We start from the raw sequence: 21,263 nt of genomic DNA on the forward strand, positions 1-21,263 counted from the left end.
TAAGGTCCCTCAAACATTAATAACCATAATGTTGAAGAGTCTATGATGTATCCGATGAAGTGATGAAAATCAATACTCTTTAACTCTTCATTTGCTGTTTTCAACTTTAACCTTGCCCAATAAGAATTCCAGATAAAACCATTTATTGAGTATCATCATTTCCAATAGGAACTAGAAAGAGATTTTATTAGTAAATTAATTCATTAAAAGGAAATTTAATCCAAGCTACAGGCAGAATGTTATATGGGAAAAGGATATCAGCGGGATATTTCTATGTGTTTGTGAGCAAAGATTTTGTATCAATTTAACATGAAATCCTTTCTCTCATGTGGATCTACATATGTAATCTATGCAATAGAATGTCCCAGTGGGCTTCAATATGTGAGACGTACGGCACAACTGTTCAAAGTCTGCATCGATGGACTTAAACATAATGTACAAAAGGGCTTGCTCTTGCTATATACTATATACTACTGTACTATCCATGCCGCTGTAACACACTGAATTTCCCTATGGTGGGACTATTACAGGATTATCTTATTTTATAAAACATAGCTTCTCTAGGCACACCTTACAAGAAAGCATTTGCTCTTTTCCCACTATGAAAATCCTCTCCATAGAACACATTCCTGCTACGTCTTCCAACAAAGTTTCACAATTACGCAAGCGAGAAATGTATTGGATCTACAAATTAAACACAATTTCCCCATATGGCTTAAATAAGACTCTTGAGAGCAACTTCTAGTCATGTAAAGTTTTACACAAGAAATACTTAATATTTAATTTTTCATTGGGATTATGAATCAGCATTAAAGGACAGTAGTCTGTATTTATTCACATCAATGGATGTATAAGAAAAAATTTTATGTACATGTCTATCTATTCAATTATTATTATTATTATTTTTTTTTATGTAGATTGTGAGCCCCACACAGAGCTCACAATGTACATTTTTCCCTATCAGTATGTCTTTTGGAATATGGGATGGAAAGCTATGCAAACACGGGGAGAACATACAAACTCCTTGCAGATGGCTTTTTGCCCTTGGCGGGATTTGAACACCAGGACTCCAGCGCTGCAAGGCTGCAGTGCTAACCACTGAGCCACCGTGTGACCCTTTTTGATTATTTTTTTATGCACATATATATAGGCATTTTTTTAGTTATCTATATCAATTACAGAGTCACTGGTAACCCTTTCACCTTCATTCTTATTTATTTATTTATTTATTTTCTGAGTATCCTTTTAATTCACCAAAAATTTTAAGTTATACCTAAAATTAATTTTTAGTATTTTTATATACAGCATACCCCATGCCATTACCTTTAGCATCAATTTTTATGAAAGATAACATGCCATGTACAATCAACTTTATATTTACTAATTTTATTCATATATACAACTATACAGATACAACCATGAAATCATCTTTGTCAAATGTATCATCTATCTATATCTGATGTCTGTAACTCAAGAAGTTTAATATATATTGATAATATAGCATGCACTCAACCTGAGATATAGAACCATGTTCACACAGTCCCGGTATCACTCTTTCCAGGAGTGTAGTCTGAAGCTATATCACCCGCACGTACAGACCATGCAGACGATAACACATCATCCTTGACCACGGAGATTCCCCTCCTCCCAGAGAGGACCTCCCATCACCACCAAGGCCAGTGACTGTGTGTCATCGAGCATCTATAGTAACCATCTGCCCACCCACCCTGAGTAGTAACCCAGTTCCATGAGGGAAGGGGTTGTTTATACTATGCATTTTTGGTGCCATTTTGTGTTTAAATACATGTATTTAACCATGTTATATTGTATATTTCTTTATTTTTGAGAAAATAAATTTGGATCTATTTGCGCTCAATGAGTAGCATTAGTCTCTTACTATAAGGGGATTGGATAATCAAAAAGGAGTTCTTTGCGCCGGATCCTTCAGTTGGAAATTACCTTCAGTTTCTGCATTTACCCTCTAACCACCTAGGCAGAAGGGCTATGTATGGGATCACAGCTGGTTACATTTAGGGACTCTATATGTTTCATATTGCTCGAACATCTCTCTGAAATAAATGAGCACCCATCTACAAAAAGTGTGTGGGAAATTTGGTTTCACCTATATGAACGTCATCACCCTATGAGCGCTTTTTTTCTTGTACATACCCATCTTTTGGTCAACATGTAAACAGAACACTGCACAAGACTTTTCAGGCACCTATCACAGCATGGAGGTTTGGGGTAAACACTTTTCCGGCATACAAATGTCAGTGTTTGCCCAAGCTCGTTTTTGTTGACACAAACCAAAAAGTGGGTATAGTGGTTGGACTTAGTGGGAATAGGCATGAACGTGTATAACTAGGCAGATTTACTATAATTTACACCAGAAACTGGCATAAATTATAGCTCAAATCCATATTTTTTTCTTTTTACAGTATAGGGAAGGCCTGCAATGTACTGGTGTATGAAATGCCAGTCTTAATAAATACCAACCTGCCTTTTTTTGTGTATTTATTAGAGATGAGCGAACAGTGTTCTATTGAACTCATGTTCGATCGGATATTAGGCTGTTCGGCATGTTCGAATCGAATCGAACACCGCGTGGTAAAGTGCGCCATTACTCGATTCCCCTCCCACCTTCCCTGGCGCCTTTTTTGCTCCAATAACAGCGCAGGGTAGGTGGGACAGGAACTACGACACCGGTGACGTTGAAAAAAGTAGGCAAAACCCATTGGCTGCCGAAAACATGTGACCTCTAATTTAAAAGAACAGCGACGCCCAGCTTCGCGTCATTCTGAGCTTGCAATTCACCGGGGACGGAGGTTTCCGTCCAGTTAGCTAGGGCTTAGATTCTGGGTAGGCAGGGACAGGCTAGGATAGGAAGGAGAAGACAACCAACAGTTCTTATAAGAGCTAAATTCCAGGGAGAAGCTTGTCAGTGTAACGTGGCACTGACGGGCTCAATCGCCGCAACCCAGCTTTCCGCGGATCCTGAATGGAATACACTGACAGTGTATTCCCGTATACCCGATATATACCCCCGATACCCGCTCCAACGGTGTGCCCCCCCACCTTCACCCCAGAAATACCCTGCAAGTCCCCTAGCAATAGAATTGGGGCTATATACACCCACTATTTTTGCTACTGCCATATAGTGCCATTGTCTGACTGGGAATTCAAAGAATATATTGGGGTAACAAATACCCTCATTTCTTGCTACTGGTATATAGTGCCATTGTCTGACTGGGAATTCAAAGAATATATTGGGGTTATAAATACCCTCATTTCTTGCTACTGGTATATAGTGCCATTGTCTCACTGGGAATTCAAAGAATATATTGGGCTTACATATAACTTCAATTCCAGGGAGAAGCTTGTCAGTGTGACGTGGCACTGATGGGCTCAATCGCCGCAACCCAGCTTTCCCAGGATCCTGAATGGAACACACTGACAGTGTATTCCCGTATATACACCCCAAATCCCCGTTCCAACGGTGTGCCCCCCCACCTTCACCTCAGAAATACCCTGCAAGTCCCCTAGCAATAGAATTGGGGCTATATACACCCACTATTTTTGCTACTGGTATATAGTGCCATTGTCTGACTGGGAATTCAAAGAATATATTGGGGTTACGTGCACCCACAATTTTTGCTACTGGTATATAGTGCCATTGTCTGACTGGGAATTCAAAAAATATATTGGGGTTACAAATACCCTCATTTCTTGCTACTGGTATATAGTGCCATTGTCTGACTGGGAATTCAAAGAATATATTGGGGTTATAAATACCCTCATTTCTTGCTACTGGTATATAGTGCCATTGTCTCACTGGGAATTCAAAGAATATATTGGGGTTATGTGCACCCACAATTTTTGCTACTGGTATATAGTGCCATTGTCTGACTGGGAATTCAAAGAATATATTGGGGTTACAAATACCCTCATTTCTTGCTACTGCCATATAGTGCCAGTTTCTGACTGGTAATTCAAAGAATATATTGGGGTTACGTGCACCCACAATTTTTGCTACTGGTATATAGTGCCATTGTCTCACTGGGAATTCAAAGAATATATTGGGGTTACGTGCACCCACAATTTTTGCTACTGGTATATAGTGCCATTGTCTGACTGGGAATTCAAAGAATATATTGGGGTTACAAATACCCTCATTTCTTGCTACTGCCATATAGTGCCAGTTTCTGACTGGTAATTCAAAGAATATATTGGGGTTACGTGCACCCACAATTTTTGCTACTGGTATATAGTGCCATTGTCTCACTGGGAATTCAAAGAATATATTGGGGTTATAAATACCCTCATTTCTTGCTACTGGTATATAGTGCCATTGTCTGACTGGGAATTCAAAGAATATATTGGGGTTACGTGCACCCACAATTTTTGCTACTGGTATATAGTGCCATTGTCTCACTGGGAATTCAAAGAATATATTGGGGTTACGTGCACCCACAATTTTTGCTACTGGTATATAGTGCCATTGTCTGACTGGGAATTCAAAGAATATATTGGGGTTACAAATACCCTCATTTCTTGCTACTGGTATATAGTGCCATTGTCTGACTGGGAATTCAAAGAATATATTGGGGTTATAAATACCCTCATTTCTTGCTACTGGTATATAGTGCCATTGTCTCACTGGGAATTCAAAGAATATATTGGGGTTACGTGCACCCACAATTTTTGCTACTGGTATATAGTGCCATTGTCTGACTGGGAATTCAAAGAATATATTGGGGTTACAAATACCCTCATTTCTTGCTACTGGTATATAGTGCCATTGTCTGACTGGGAATTCAAAGAATATATTGGGGTTATAAATACCCTCATTTCTTGCTACTGGTATATAGTGCCATTGTCTCACTGGGAATTCAAAGAATATATTGGGGTTACGTGCACCCACAATTTTTGCTACTGGTATATAGTGCCATTGTCTGACTGGGAATTCAAAGAATATATTGGGGTTATAAATACCCTCATTTCTTGCTACTGGTATATAGTGCCATTGTCTGACTGGGAATTCAAAGAATATATTGGGGTTATAAATACCCTCATTTCTTGCTACTGGTATATAGTGCCATTGTCTCACTGGGAATTCAAAGAATATATTGGGGTTACGTGCACCCACAATTTTTGCTACTGATATATAGTGCCATTGTCTGACTGGGAATTCAAAGAATATATTGGGGTTACAAATACCCTCATTTCTTGCTACTGGTATATAGTGCCATTGTCTGACTGGGAATTCAAAGAATATATTGGGGTTATAAATACCCTCATTTCTTGCTACTGGTATATAGTGCCATTGTCTCACTGGGAATTCAAAGAATATATTGGGGTTACGTGCACCCACAATTTTTGCTACTGGTATATAGTGCCATTGTCTGACTGGGAATTCAAAGAATATATTGGGGTTACAAATACCCTCATTTCTTGCTACTGGTATATAGTGCCATTGTCTGACTGGGAATTCAAAGAATATATTGGGGTTATAAATACCCTCATTTCTTGCTACTGGTATATAGTGCCATTGTCTCACTGGGAATTCAAAGAATATATTGGGGTTACGTGCACCCACAATTTTTGCTACTGGTATATAGTGCCATTGTCTGACTGGGAATTCAAAGAATATATTGGGGTTACAAATACCCTCATTTCTTGCTACTGCCATATAGTGCCAGTTTCTGACTGGTAATTCAAAGAATATATTGGGGTTACGTGCACCCACAAATTTTGCTACTGGTATATAGTGCCATTGTCTCACTGGGAATTCAAAGAATATATTGGGGTTGCGTGCACCCACAATTTTTGCTACTGGTATATAGTGCCATTGTCTGATTGGGAATTCAAAGAATATATTGGGGTTACAAATACCCTCATTTCTTGCTACTGCCATATAGTGCCAGTTTCTGACTGGTAATTCAAAGAATATATTGGGGTTACGTGCACCCACAATTTTTGCTACTGGTATATAGTGCCATTGTCTCACTGGGAATTCAAAGAATATATTGGGGTTACGTGCACCCACAATTTTTGCTACTGGTATATAGTGCCATTGTCTGACTGGGAATTCAAAGAATATATTGGGGTTACAAATACCCTCATTTCTTGCTACTGGTATATAGTGCCATTGTCTGACTGGGAATTCAAAAAATATATTGGGGTTACAAATACCCTCATTTCTTGCTACTGGTATATAGTGCCATTGTCTGACTGGGAATTCAAAGAATATATTGGGGTTATACATACCCTCATTTCTTGCTACTGGTATATAGTGCCATTGTCTGACTGGGAATTCAAAGAATATATTGGGGTTACGTGCACCCACAATTTTTGCTACTGGTATATAGTGCCATTGTCTCACTGGGAATTCAAAGAATATATTGGGGTTACGTGCACCCACAATTTTTGCTACTGGTATATAGTGCCATTGTCTGACTGGGAATTCAAAGAATATATTGGGGTTACAAATACCCTCATTTCTTGCTACTGCCATATAGTGCCAGTTTCTGACTGGTAATTCAAAGAATATATTGGGGTTACGTGCACCCACAACTTTTGCTACTGGTATATAGTGCCATTGTCTCACTGGGAATTCAAAGAATATATTGGGGTTACGTGCACCCACAATTTTTGCTACTGGTATATAGTGCCATTGTCTGATTGGGAATTCAAAGAATATATTGGGGTTACAAATACCCTCATTTCTTGCTACTGCCATATAGTGCCAGTTTCTGACTGGTAATTCAAAGAATATATTGGGGTTACGTGCACCCACAATTTTTGCTACTGGTATATAGTGCCATTGTCTCACTGGGAATTCAAAGAATATATTGGGGTTACGTGCACCCACAATTTTTGCTACTGGTATATAGTGCCATTGTCTGACTGGGAATTCAAAGAATATATTGGGGTTACAAATACCCTCATTTCTTGCTACTGGTATATAGTGCCATTGTCTGACTGGGAATTCAAAGAATATATTGGGGTTACAAATACCCTCATTTCTTGCTACTGGTATATAGTGCCATTGTCTGACTGGGAATTCAAAGAATATATTGGGGTTATAAATACCCTCATTTCTTGCTACTGGTATATAGTGCCATTGTCTGACTGGGAATTCAAAGAATATATTGGAGTTACGTGCACCCACAATTTTTGCTACTGGTATATAGTGCCATTGTCTCACTGGGAATTCAAAGAATATATTGGGGTTACGTGCACCCACAATTTTTGCTACTGGTATATAGTGCCATTGTCTGACTGGGAATTCAAAGAATATATTGGGGTAACAAATACCCTCATTTCTTGCTACTGGTATATAGTGCCATTGTCTGACTGGGAATTCAAAGAATATATTGGGGTTATAAATATCCTCATTTCTTGCTACTGGTATATAGTGCCATTGTCTCACTGGGAATTCAAAGAATATATTGGGGTTACGTGCACCCACAATTTTTGCTACTGGTATATAGTGCCATTGTCTGACTGGGAATTCAAAGAATATATTGGGGTTACAAATACCCTCATTTCTTGCTACTGGTATATAGTGCCATTGTCTGACTGGGAATTCAAAGAATATATTGGGGTTACAAATACCCTCATTTCTTGCTACTGCCATATAGTGCCAGTTTCTGACTGGTAATTCAAAGAATATATTGGGGTTATAAATACCCTCATTTCTTGCTACTGGTATATAGTGCCATTGTCTGACTGGGAATTCAAAGAATATATTGGGCTTACATAAAACTTCAATTCCAGGGAGAAGCTTGTCAGTGTAACGTGGCACTGACGGGCTCAATCGCCGCAACCCAGCTTTCCCAGGATCCTGAATGGAACACACTGACAGTGTATTCCCGTATACCCCATATATACACCCCAAATCCCCGTTCCAACGGTGTGCCCCCCCACCTTCACCTCAGAAATACCCTGCAAGTCCCCTAGCAATAGAATTGGGGCTATATACACCCACAATTTTTGCTACTGGTATATAGTGCCATTGTCTGACTGGGAATTCAAAGAATATATTGGGGTTACAAATACCCTCATTTCTTGCTACTGGTATATAGTGCCATTGTCTGACTGGGAATTCAAAGAATATATTGGGGTTATAAATACCCTCATTTCTTGCTACTGGTATATAGTGCCATTGTCTCACTGGGAATTCAAAGAATATATTGGGGTTACGTGCACCCACAATTTTTGCTACTGGTATATAGTGCCATTGTCTGACTGGGAATTCAAAGAATATATTGGGGTTACAAATACCCTCATTTCTTGCTACTGGTATATAGTGCCATTGTCTGACTGGGAATTCAAAGAATATATTGGGGTTATAAATACCCTCATTTCTTGCTACTGGTATATAGTGCCATTGTCTCACTGGTAATTCAAAGAATATATTGGGGTTACGTGCACCCACAATTTTTGCTACCGGTATATAGTGCCATTGTCTGACTGGGAATTCAAAGAATATATTGGGGTTACAAATACCCTCATTTCTTGCTACTGGTATATAGTGCCATTGTCTCACTGGGAATTCAAAGAATATATTGGGGTTACGTGCACCCACAATTTTTGCTACTGGTATATAGTGCCATTGTCAGACTGGGAATTCAAAGAATATATTGGGGTTACAAATACCCTCATTTCTTGCTACTGCCATATAGTGCCAGTTTCTGACTGGGAATTCAAAGAATATATTGGGGTTACGTGCACCCACAATTTTTGCTACTGGTATATAGTGCCATTGTCTCACTGGGAATTCAAAGAATATATTGGGGTTACGTGCACCCACAATTTTTGCTACTGGTATATAGTGCCATTGTCTGACTGGGAATTCAAAGAATATATTGGGGTTATAAATACCCTCATTTCTTGCTACTGGTATATAGTGCCATTGTCTCACTGGGAATTCAAAGAATATATTGGGGTTATGTGCACCCACAATTTTTGCTACTGGTATATAGTGCCATTGTCTGACTGGGAATTCAAAGAATATATTGGGGTTACAAATACCCTCATTCCTTGCTACTGCCATATAGTGCCAGTTTCTGACTGGTAATTCAAAGAATATATTGGGGTTACGTGCACCCACAATTTTTGCTACTGGTATATAGTGCCATTGTCTCACTGGGAATTCAAAGAATATATTGGGGTTACGTGCACCCACAATTTTTGCTACTGGTATATAGTGCCATTGTCTGACTGGGAATTCAAAGAATATATTGGGGTTACAAATACCCTCATTTCTTGCTACTGCCATATAGTGCCAGTTTCTGACTGGTAATTCAAAGAATATATTGGGGTTACGTGCACCCACAATTTTTGCTACTGGTATATAGTGCCATTGTCTCACTGGGAATTCAAAGAATATATTGGGGTTATAAATACCCTCATTTCTTGCTACTGGTATATAGTGCCATTGTCTGACTGGGAATTCAAAGAATATATTGGGGTTACGTGCACCCACAATTTTTGCTACTGGTATATAGTGCCATTGTCTCACTGGGAATTCAAAGAATATATTGGGGTTACGTGCACCCACAATTTTTGCTACTGGTATATAGTGCCATTGTCTGACTGGGAATTCAAAGAATATATTGGGGTTACAAATACCCTCATTTCTTGCTACTGGTATATAGTGCCATTGTCTGACTGGGAATTCAAAGAATATATTGGGGTTATAAATACCCTCATTTCTTGCTATTGGTATATAGTGCCATTGTCTCACTGGGAATTCAAAGAATATATTGGGGTTACGTGCACCCACAATTTTTGCTACTGGTATATAGTGCCATTGTCTGACTGGGAATTCAAAGAATATATTGGGGTTACAAATACCCTCATTTCTTGCTACTGGTATATAGTGCCATTGTCTGACTGGGAATTCAAAGAATATATTGGGGTTATAAATACCCTCATTTCTTGCTACTGGTATATAGTGCCATTGTCTCACTGGGAATTCAAAGAATATATTGGGGTTACGTGCACCCACAATTTTTGCTACTGGTATATAGTGCCATTGTCTGACTGGGAATTCAAAGAATATATTGGGGTTATAAATACCCTCATTTCTTGCTACTGGTATATAGTGCCATTGTCTGACTGGGAATTCAAAGAATATATTGGGGTTATAAATACCCTCATTTCTTGCTACTGGTATATAGTGCCATTGTCTCACTGGGAATTCAAAGAATATATTGGGGTTACGTGCACCCACAATTTTTGCTACTGATATATAGTGCCATTGTCTGACTGGGAATTCAAAGAATATATTGGGGTTACAAATACCCTCATTTCTTGCTACTGGTATATAGTGCCATTGTCTGACTGGGAATTCAAAGAATATATTGGGGTTATAAATACCCTCATTTCTTGCTACTGGTATATAGTGCCATTGTCTCACTGGGAATTCAAAGAATATATTGGGGTTACGTGCACCCACAATTTTTGCTACTGGTATATAGTGCCATTGTCTGACTGGGAATTCAAAGAATATATTGGGGTTACAAATACCCTCATTTCTTGCTACTGGTATATAGTGCCATTGTCTGACTGGGAATTCAAAGAATATATTGGGGTTATAAATACCCTCATTTCTTGCTACTGGTATATAGTGCCATTGTCTCACTGGGAATTCAAAGAATATATTGGGGTTACGTGCACCCACAATTTTTGCTACTGGTATATAGTGCCATTGTCTGACTGGGAATTCAAAGAATATATTGGGGTTACAAATACCCTCATTTCTTGCTACTGCCATATAGTGCCAGTTTCTGACTGGTAATTCAAAGAATATATTGGGGTTACGTGCACCCACAAATTTTGCTACTGGTATATAGTGCCATTGTCTCACTGGGAATTCAAAGAATATATTGGGGTTGCGTGCACCCACAATTTTTGCTACTGGTATATAGTGCCATTGTCTGATTGGGAATTCAAAGAATATATTGGGGTTACAAATACCCTTATTTCTTGCTACTGCCATATAGTGCCAGTTTCTGACTGGTAATTCAAAGAATATATTGGGGTTACGTGCACCCACAATTTTTGCTACTGGTATATAGTGCCATTGTCTCACTGGGAATTCAAAGAATATATTGGGGTTACGTGCACCCACAATTTTTGCTACTGGTATATAGTGCCATTGTCTGACTGGGAATTCAAAGAATATATTGGGGTTACAAATACCCTCATTTCTTGCTACTGGTATATAGTGCCATTGTCTGACTGGGAATTCAAAAAATATATTGGGGTTACAAATACCCTCATTTCTTGCTACTGGTATATAGTGCCATTGTCTGACTGGGAATTCAAAGAATATATTGGGGTTATACATACCCTCATTTCTTGCTACTGGTATATAGTGCCATTGTCTGACTGGGAATTCAAAGAATATATTGGGGTTACGTGCACCCACAATTTTTGCTACTGGTATATAGTGCCATTGTCTCACTGGGAATTCAAAGAATATATTGGGGTTACGTGCACCCACAATTTTTGCTACTGGTATATAGTGCCATTGTCTGACTGGGAATTCAAAGAATATATTGGGGTTACAAATACCCTCATTTCTTGCTACTGCCATATAGTGCCAGTTTCTGACTGGTAATTCAAAGAATATATTGGGGTTACGTGCACCCACAACTTTTGCTACTGGTATATAGTGCCATTGTCTCACTGGGAATTCAAAGAATATATTGGGGTTACGTGCACCCACAATTTTTGCTACTGGTATATAGTGCCATTGTCTGATTGGGAATTCAAAGAATATATTGGGGTTACAAATACCCTCATTTCTTGCTACTGCCATATAGTGCCAGTTTCTGACTGGTAATTCAAAGAATATATTGGGGTTACGTGCACCCACAATTTTTGCTACTGGTATATAGTGCCATTGTCTCACTGGGAATTCAAAGAATATATTGGGGTTACGTGCACCCACAATTTTTGCTACTGGTATATAGTGCCATTGTCTGACTGGGAATTCAAAGAATATATTGGGGTTACAAATACCCTCATTTCTTGCTACTGGTATATAGTGCCATTGTCTGACTGGGAATTCAAAGAATATATTGGGGTTACAAATACCCTCATTTCTTGCTACTGGTATATAGTGCCATTGTCTGACTGGGAATTCAAAGAATATATTGGGGTTATAAATACCCTCATTTCTTGCTACTGGTATATAGTGCCATTGTCTGACTGGGAATTCAAAGAATATATTGGGGTTACGTGCACCCACAATTTTTGCTACTGGTATATAGTGCCATTGTCTCACTGGGAATTCAAAGAATATATTGGGGTTACGTGCACCCACAATTTTTGCTACTGGTATATAGTGCCATTGTCTGACTGGGAATTCAAAGAATATATTGGGGTAACAAATACCCTCATTTCTTGCTACTGGTATATAGTGCCATTGTCTGACTGGGAATTCAAAGAATATATTGGGGTTATAAATATCCTCATTTCTTGCTACTGGTATATAGTGCCATTGTCTCACTGGGAATTCAAAGAATATATTGGGGTTACGTGCACCCACAATTTTTGCTACTGGTATATAGTGCCATTGTCTGACTGGGAATTCAAAGAATATATTGGGGTTACAAATACCCTCATTTCTTGCTACTGGTATATAGTGCCATTGTCTGACTGGGAATTCAAAGAATATATTGGGGTTACGTGCACCCACAATTTTTGCTACTGGTATATAGTGCCATTGTCTCACTGGGAATTCAAAGAATATATTGGGGTTACGTGCACCCACAATTTTTGCTACTGGTATATAGTGCCATTGTCTGACTGGGAATTCAAAGAATATATTGGGGTTACAAATACCCTCATTTCTTGCTACTGGTATATAGTGCCATTGTCTGACTGGGAATTCAAAGAATATATTGGGGTTATAAATACCCTCATTTCTTGCTACTGGTATATAGTGCCATTGTCTCACTGGTAATTCAAAGAATATATTGGGGTTACGTGCACCCACAATTTTTGCTACCGGTATATAGTGCCATTGTCTGACTGGGAATTCAAAGAATATATTGGGGTTACAAATACCCTCATTTCTTGCTACTGGTATATAGTGCCATTGTCTCACTGGGAATTCAAAGAATATATTGGGGTTACGTGCACCCACAATTTTTGCTACTGGTATATAGTGCCATTGTCAGACTGGGAATTCAAAGAATATATTGGGGTTACAAATACCCTCATTTCTTGCTACTGCCATATAGTGCCAGTTTCTGACTGGGAATTCAAAGAATATATTGGGGTTACGTGCACCCACAATTTTTGCTACTGGTATATAGTGCCATTGTCTCACTGGGAATTCAAAGAATATATTGGGGTTACGTGCACCCACAATTTTTGCTACTGGTATATAGTGCCATTGTCTGACTGGGAATTCAAAGAATATATTGGGGTTACAAATACCCTCATTTCTTGCTACTGGTATATAGTGCCATTGTCTGACTGGGAATTCAAAGAATATATTGGGGTTACAAACACCCTCATTTCTTGCTACTGGTATATAGTGCCATTGTCTGACTGGGAATTCAAAGAATATATTGGGGTTACAAATACCCTCATTTCTTGCTACTGGTATATAGTGCCATTGTCTGACTGGGAATTCAAAGAATATATTGGGGTTATAAATACCCTCATTTCTTGCTACTGGTATATAGTGCCATTGTCTCACTGGGAATTCAAAGAATATATTGGGGTTACGTGCACCCACAATTTTTGCTATTGGTATATAGTGCCATTGTCTGACTGGGAATTCAAAGAATATATTGGGGTTACAAATACCCTCATTTCTTGCTACTGGTATATAGTGCCATTGTCTCACTGGGAATTCAAAGAATATATTGGGGTTACGTGCACCCACAATTTTTGCTACTGGTATATAGTGCCATTGTCAGACTGGGAATTCAAAGAATATATTGGGGTTACAAATACCCTCATTTCTTGCTACTGCCATATAGTGCCAGTTTCTGACTGGGAATTCAAAGAATATATTGGGGTTACGTGCACCCACAATTTTTGCTACTGGTATATAGTGCCATTGTCTCACTGGGAATTCAAAGAATATATTGGGGTTACGTGCACCCACAATTTTTGCTACTGGTATATAGTGCCATTGTCTGACTGGGAATTCAAAGAATATATTGGGGTTACAAATACCCTCATTTCTTGCTACTGGTATATAGTGCCATTGTCTGACTGGGAACTCAAAGAATATATTGGGGTTACAAATACCCTCATTTCTTGCTACTGGTATATAGTGCCATTGTCTGACTGGGAATTCAAAGAATATATTGGGGTTACAAATACCCTCATTTCTTGCTACTGGTATATAGTGCCATTGTCTGACTGGGAATTCAAAGAATATATTGGGGTTACAAATACCCTCATTTCTTGCTGCTGGTATATAGTGCCATTGTCTGACTGGGAATTCAAAGAATATATTGGGGTTACAAATACCCTCATTTCTTGCTACTGGTATATAGTGCCATTGTCTGACTGGGAATTCAAAGAATATATTGGGGTTATAAATACCCTCATTTCTTGCTACTGGTATATAGTGCCATTGTCTGACTGGGAATTCAAAGAATATATTGGGGTTACGTGCACCCACAATTTTTGCTACTGGTATATAGTGCCATTGTCTGACTGGGAATTCAAAGAATATATTGGGGTTACAAATACCCTCATTTCTTGCTACTGGTATATAGTGCCATTGTCTGACTGGGAATTCAAAGAATATATTGGGGTTATAAATACCCTCATTTCTTGCTACTGGTATATAGTGCCATTGCCTCACTGGGAATTCAAAGAATATATTGGGGTTACGTGCACCCACAGTTTTTGCTACTGGTATATAGTGCCATTGTCTGACTGGGAATTCAAAGAATATATTGGGGTTACAAATACCCTCATTTCTTGCTACTGCCATATAGTGCCATTGTCTCACTGGGAATTCAAGGAATATATTGGGGTTACGTGCACCCACAATTTTTGCTACTGGTATATAGTACCATTGTCTGACTGGGAATTCAAAGAATATATTGGGGTTACAAATACCCTCATTTCTTGCTACTGGTATATAGTGCCATTGTCTGACTGGGAATTCAAAGAATATATTGGGGTTATAAATACCCTCATTTCTTGCTACTGGTATATAGTGCCATTGTCTCACTGGGAATTCAAAGAATATATTGGGGTTACGTGCACCCACAATTTTTGCTACTGGTATATAGTGTTATTGTCTGACTGGGAATTCAAAGAATATATTGGGGTTACAAATACCCTCGTTTCTTGCTACTGGTATATAGTGCCATTGTCTGACTGGGAATTCAAAGAATATATTGGGGTTATAAATACCCTCATTTCTTGCTACTGGTATATAGTGCCATTGTCTCACTGGGAATTCAAAGAATATATTGGGGTTACGTGCACCCACAATTTTTGCTACTGGTATATAGTGCCATTGTCTGACTGGGAATTCAAAGAATATATTGGGGTTATAAATACCCTCATTTCTTGCTACTGGTATATAGTGCCATTGTCTCACTGGGAATTCAAAGAATATATTGGGGTTACGTGCACCCACAATTTTTGCTACTGGTATATAGTGTTATTGTCTGACTGGGAATTCAAAGAATATATTGGGGTTACAAATACCCTCGTTTCTTGCTACTGGTATATAGTGCCATTGTCTGACTGGGAATTCAAAGAATATATTGGGGTTACAAATACCCTCATTTCTTGCTACTGCCAAATAGTGCCAGTTTCTGACTGGTAATTCAAAGAATATATTGGGGTTACGTGCACCCACAATTTTTGCTACTGGTATATAGTGCCATTGTCTGACTGGGAATTCAAAGAATATATTGGGGTTATAAATACCCTCATTTCTTGCTACTGGTATATAGTGCCATTGTCTCACTGGGGATTCAAAGAATATATTGGGGTTACGTGCACCCACAATTTTTGCTACTGGTATATAGTGCCATTGTCTCACTGGGAATTCAAAGAATATATTGGGGTTACGTGCACCCACAATTTTTACTACTGGTATATAGTGCCATTGTCTGACTGGGAATTCAAAGAATATATTTGGGTTACAAATACCCTCATTTCTTGCTACTGGTATATAGTGCCATTGTCTGACTGGGAATTCAAAGAATATATTGGGGTTATAAATACCATCATTTCTTGCTACTGGTATATAGTGCCATTGTCTCACTGGGGATTCAAAGAATATATTGGGGTTACGTGCACCCACAATTTTTTCTACTGGTATATAGTGCCAGTTTCTGACTGGTAATTCAAAGAATATATTGGGGTTATAAATACCCTCATTTCTTGCTACTGGTATATAGTGCCATTGTCTGACTGGGAATTCAAAGAATATATTTGGTTTATAAATACCCTCATTTCTTGCTACTGGTATATAGTGACATTGTCTGACTGGGAATTCAAAGAATATATTGGGGTTACGTGCACCCACAATTTTTGCTACTGGTATATAGTGCCATTGTCTCACTGGGAATTCAAAGAATATATTGGGGTTACGTGCACCCACAATTTTTGCTACTGGTATATAGTGCCATTGTCTGACTGGGAATTCAAAGAATATATTGGGGTTACAAATACCCTCATTTCTTGCTACTGCCATATAGTGCCAGTTTCTGACTGGTAATTCAAAGAATATATTGGGGTTACGTGCACCCACAATTTTTGCTACTGGTATATAGTGCCATTGTCTCACTGGGAATTCAAAGAATATATTGGGGTTATAAATACCCTCATTTCTTGCTACTGGTATATAGTGCCATTGTCTGACTGGGAATTCAAAGAATATATTGGGGTTACGTGCACCCACAATTTTTGCTACTGGTATATAGTGCCATTGTCTCACTGGGAATTCAAAGAATATATTGGGGTTACGTGCACCCACAATTTTTGCTACTGGTATATAGTGCCATTGTCTGACTGGGAATTCAAAGAATATATTGGGGTTACAAATACCCTCATTTCTTGCTACTGGTATATAGTGCCATTGTCTGACTGGGAATTCAAAGAATATATTGGGGTTATAAATACCCTCATTTCTTGCTACTGGTATATAGTGTCATTGTCTCACTTGGAATTTAAAGAATATATTGGGGTTACGTGCACCCACAATTTTTGCTACTGGTATATAGTGCCATTGTCTGACTGGGAATTCAAAGAATATTTTGGGGTTACAAATACCCTCATTTCTTGCTACTGGTATATAGTGCCATTGTCTGACTGGGAATTCAAAGAATATATTGGGGTTATAAATACCCTCATTTCTTGCTACTGGTATATAGTGCCATTGTCTCACTGGGATTTCAAAGAATATATTAGGGTTACGTGCACCCACAATTTTTGCTACTGGTATATAGTGCCATTGTCTGACTGGGAATTCAAAGAATATATTGGGGTTACAAATACCCTCATTTCTTGCTACTGGTATATAGTGCCATTGTCTGACTGGGAATTCAAAGAATATATTGGGGTTATAAATACCCTCATTTCTTGCTACTGGTATATAGTGCCATTGTCTCACTGGGAATTCAAAGAATATATTGGGGTTACGTGCACCCACAATTTTTGCTACTGGTATATAGTGTCATTGTCTGACTGGGAATTCAAAGAATATATTGGGGTTACAAATACCCTCATTTCTTGCTACTGCCATATAGTGTCAGTTTCTGACTGGTAATTCAAAGAATATATTGGGGTTACGTGCACCCACAATTTTTGCTACTGGTATATAGTGCCATTGTCTCACTGGGAATTCAAAGAATATATTGGGGTTACGTGCACCCACAATTTTTGCTACTGGTATATAGTGCCATTGTCTGACTGGGAATTTAAAGAATATATTGGGGTAACAAATACCCTCATTTCTTGCTACTGGTATATAGTGCCATTGTCTGACTGGGAATTCAAAGAATATATTGGGGTTATAAATACCCTCATTTCTTGCTACTGGTATATAGTGCCATTGTCTCACTGGGAATTCAAAGAATATATTGGGGTTACGTGCACCCACAATTTTTGCTACTGGTATATAGTGCCATTGTCTGACTGGGAATTCAAAGAATATATTGGGGTTACAAATACCCTCATTTCTTGCTACTGGTATATAGTGCCATTGTCTGACTGGGAATTCAAAGAATATATTGGGGTTATAAATACCCTCATTTCTTGCTACTTGAATATAGTGCCATTGTTTCACTGGGAATTCAAAGAATATATTGGGGTTACGTGCACCCACAATTTTTGCTACTGGTATATAGTGCCATTGTCTGACTGGGAATTCAAAGAATATATTGGGGTTACAAATACCCTCATTTCTTGCTACTGCCATATAGTGCCAGTTTCTGACTGGTAATTCAAAGAATATATTGGGGTTACGTGCACCTACAACTTTTGCTACTGGTATATAGTGCCATTGTCTCACTGGGAATTCAAAGAATATATTGGGGTTACGTGCACCCACAATTTTTGCTACTGGTATATAGTGCCATTGTCTCACTGGGAATTCAAAGAATATATTGGGGTTACAAATACCCTCATTTCTTGCTACTGCCATATAGTGCCAGTTTCTGACTGGTAATTCAAAGAATATATTGGGGTTACGTGCACCCACAATTTTTGCTACTGGTATATAGTGCCATTGTCTCACTGGGAATTCAAAGAATATATTGGGGTTACGTGCACTCACAATTTTTGCTACTGGTATATAGTGCCATTGTCTGACTGGGAATTCAAAGAATATATTGCGGTTACAAATACCCTCATTTCTTGCTACTGGTATATAGTGCCATTGTCTGACTGGGAATTCAAAGAATATATTGGGGTTACAAATACCCTCATTTCTTGCTACTGGTATATAGTGCCATTGTCTGAATGGGAATTCAAAGAATATATTGGGGTTATAAATACCCTCATTTCTTGCTACTGGTATATAGTGCCATTGTCTGACTGGGAATTCAAAGAATATATTGGGGTTACGTGCACCCACAATTTTTGCTACTGGTATATAGTGCCATTGTCTCACTGGGAATTCAAAGAATATATTGGGGTTACGTGCACCCACAATTTTTGCTACTGGTATATAGTGCCATTGTCTGACTGGGAATTCAAAGAATATATTGGGGTAACAAATACCCTCATTTCTTGCTACTGGTATATAGTGCCATTGTCTGACTGGGAATTCAAAGAATATATTGGGGTTATAAATACCCTCATTTCTTGCTACTGGTATATAGTGCCATTGTCTCACTGGGAATTCAAAGAATATATTGGGGTTACGTGCACCCACAATTTTTGCTACTGGTACATAGTGCCATTGTCTGACTGGGAATTCAAAGAATATATTGGGGTTACAAATACCCTCATTTCTTGCTACTGGTATATAGTGCCATTGTCTGACTGGGAATTCAAAGAATATATTGGGGTTACAAATACCCTCATTTCTTGCTACTGCCATATAGTGCCAGTTTCTGACTGGTAATTCAAAGAATATATTGGGGTTATAAATACCCTCATTTCTTGCTACTGGTATATAGTGCCATTGTCTGACTGGGAATTCAAAGAATATATTGGGCTTACATAAAATTTCAATTCCAGGGAGAAGCTTGTCAGTGTAACGTGGCACTGACGGGCTCAATCGCCGCAACCCAGCTTTCCCAGGATCCTGAATGGAACACACTGACAGTGTATTCCCGTATACCCCATATATACACCCCAAATCCCCGTTCCAACGGTGTGCCCCCCCACCTTCACCTCAGAAATACCCTGCAAGTCCCCTAGCAATAGTATTGGGGCTATATACACCCACTATTTTTGCTACTGGTATATAGTGCCATTGTCTCACTGGGAATTCAAAGAATATATTGGGGTTACGTGCACCCACAATTTTTGCTACTGGTATATAGTGACATTGTCTGACTGGGAATTCAAAGAATATATTGGGGTTACAAATACCCTCATTTCTTGCTACTGGTATATATTGCCATTGTCTGACTGGGAATTCAAAGAATATATTGGGGTTATAAATACCCTCATTTCTTGCTACTGGTATATAGTGCCATTGTCTCACTGGGAATTCAAAGAATATATTGGGGTTACGTGCACCCACAATTTTTGCTACTGGTATATAGTGCCATTGTCTGACTGGGAATTCAAAGAATATATTGGGGTTACAAATACCCTCATTTCTTGCTACTGGTATATAGTGCCATTGTCTCACTGGGAATTCAAAGAATATATTGGGGTTACGTGCACCCTCAATTTTTGCTACTGGTATATAGTGCCATTGTCAGACTGGGAATTCAAAGAATATATTGGGGTTACAAATACCCTCATTTCTTGCTACTGCCATATAGTGCCAGTTTCTGACTGGGAATTCAAAGAATATATTGGGGTTACGTGCACCCACAATTTTTGCTACTGGTATATAGTGCCATTGTCTCACTGGGAATTCAAAGAATATATTGGGGTTACGTGCACCCACAATTTTTGCTACTGGTATATAGTGCCATTGTCTGACTGGGAATTCAAAGAATATATTGGGGTTACAAATACCCTCATTTCTTGCTACTGGTATATAGTGCCATTGTCTGACTGGGAATTAAAAGAATATATTGGGGTTACAAATACCCTCATTTCTTGCTACTGGTATATAGTGCCATTGTCTGACTGGGAATTCAAAGAATATATTGGGGTTATAAATACCCTCATTTCTTGCTACTGGTATATAGTGCCATTGTCTCACTGGGAATTCAAAGAATATATTGGGATTACGTGCACCCACAATTTTTGCTACTGGTATATAGTGCCATTGTCTGACTGGGAATTCAAAGAATATATTGGGGTTATAAATACCCTCATTTCTTGCTACTGGTATATAGTGCCATTGTCTCACTGGGAATTCAAAGAATATATTGGGGTTACGTGCACCCACAATTTTTGCTACTGGTATATAGTGCCATTGTCAGACTGGGAATTCAAAGAATATATTGGGGTTACAAATACCCTCATTTCTTGCTACTGCCATATAGTGCCATTTTGTGACTGGGAATTCAAAGAATATATTGGGGTTACGTGCACCCACAATTTTTGCTACTGGTATATAGTGCCATTGTCTCACTGGGAATTCAAAGAATATATTGGGGTTACGTGCACCCACAATT

The sequence above is a fragment of the Leptodactylus fuscus genome, chromosome 1 (genome assembly GCF_031893055.1).
Source record: "Leptodactylus fuscus isolate aLepFus1 chromosome 1, aLepFus1.hap2, whole genome shotgun sequence".
In the NCBI taxonomy this organism is placed as follows: Eukaryota; Metazoa; Chordata; class Amphibia; order Anura; family Leptodactylidae; genus Leptodactylus; species Leptodactylus fuscus.